The sequence below is a fragment of the Bison bison genome, unplaced genomic scaffold, assembly GCF_000754665.1.
Source record: "Bison bison bison isolate TAMUID 2011002044 unplaced genomic scaffold, Bison_UMD1.0 scf7180017848195, whole genome shotgun sequence".
Classification (NCBI taxonomy): domain Eukaryota; kingdom Metazoa; phylum Chordata; class Mammalia; order Artiodactyla; family Bovidae; genus Bison; species Bison bison.
Window position 1 is genome coordinate 15504 of NW_011478768.1, and position 2023 is coordinate 17526.

Consider the following 2023-nt stretch of genomic DNA (forward strand, 5'->3'; position numbering starts at 1 on the left):
TCCCAGGGCTGATCTCCTTCAGAATGGACTGGTTGGACCTCCTTGCAGTCCAAGGGACTCTCAAGAGTCTTCTCCAACACCACAGTTCAAAAGCATCAATTCTTCGGCGCTCAGCCTTCTTCACAGTCCAACTCTCACATCCATACATGACCACAGGAAAAACCATAGCCTTGACTAGACGGATCTTTGTTGGCAAAGTAATATCTCTGCTTTTGAACATGCAGAGCCTGATGCTAATCACCCATGTGTGTGTCTGTGCGTGTGTTTTGCTTTTTTCTTTTTCATGGAGGTAGAGCTGGTTTGCAGTAGTGTGTTAGTTTCAGGAGTATAGCACAGTGATTCAGTTCTCTTTCTGCCTATATTCCAAGGTTATTACAATATATAATTTCCTGTTCTGTACAGTGAATACTTTTGCTTACCTAATAGGACTATGGGATCAACAGATACAAACATGTGTGCTTTTAAGAATGCCAGTGTCCTTCCTGGAGCACAATTTCACCCCAGGAAAAATTAGCTGATCCTTTTCCAGCATTCAGTTCCTAAAATTCCATTTATTAACATCCCTTATAGAATCTATCATAAAGATAAGAGTAGAAAGGTTGTCTACAACATCATGTATAAGAACAGATTAGAGTTAGTCCTCAGTCTTGTCCGACTCCTTTGTGACCCCATGGACAGTAGCCCACCAGGTTCCTCTGTTAATGGAATTCTCTAGGAAAGAATACTGGAATGGGTTGCCATTCCCTTCTCCAGAAGAACAGATTAACAATCCTTAAATAAACATGTAGTTTTGGAGAAGGAAATGGCAACCCACTCCAGTACTCTTGCCTGGAAAATCCCATGGACGGAGGATCGTGGTAGGCTACAGTCCATGGGGTCGCAAAGAGTTGAACTTCACTTTGGATACATGGGCCATTCTCATCATCTTGATTGAAGAGACAGATGTGATGCACCACAGAAGAAGAGCAATCCTCTTTTCACTTTAAGATTCTCACATTCTTGTTTCCCTAAATATCAATCATGTGAGCTTGTTTATTCTAATTGCCACTTCCTGGTTCTTTACCTGACTTGGATTAAATTTGTAGACTCGTGAATCTCTTTGAGAACACATTAAAAGGACTATTATCTTCTTCCCAGCATCCAAAATTTCCTGTGTTTAAACAAACAACTGGGAGCTGACTGTGGCTCAGACCATGAACCCTTATTGCCAAATTTAGACTTAAACTGAAGAAAGTAGGGAAAACCACTAGACCATTAAGGTATGACCTAAATCAAATCCCTTATGATTATACAGTGGAAGGGACAAATAGAATCAAGGGATTAGATCTGATAGACAGAGTACCTGAAGAACTATAGACAAAGGTTTGTGACATTGTACAGGAGGCAGTGATCAAGATCATCCCCAAGAAAAGGAAACACAAAAAGATAAAATGGTTGTCTGAGAAGGCCTTACAAATAGCTGTGAAAAGAAGACAAGCAAAAGGCAATGGGGAAAAGGAAAGATATACCCATCTGAATGCAGAGTTCCAGAGAATAGCAAAGACAGATAAGAAAGCCTTCCTCAGTAATCAATGCAAAGAAATAGAGGAAAACAATAGAATGGGAAAGACTAGAGAACTCTTCAAGAAAATTAGAGATACCAAGGGAACATTTCATGCAAAGATGGCCACATAAAGGACAGAAATGGCATGAACCTAACAGAATCAGAAGATATTAAGAAGAGGTGGCAAGAGTACACAGAACTGTACAAAAAGATCTTCATGACCCAGATAATCATGATGGTGTGATCACTCACCTAGAGCCAGACATCCTGGAATGTGAAGTCAAGTGGGCCTTAGAAAGCATCACTATGAACAAAGCTAGTGGAGGTGATGGAATTCCAGTTGAGCTATTTCAAATCCTGAAAGATGATGCTCTGAAAGTGCTGCACTCAATATGCCAGCAAATTTGGAAAACTCAGCAGTGGTCACAGGACTGGAAAAGGTCAGTTTTCATTCCAGTCCCTAAGAAAGGCGATGTCAAA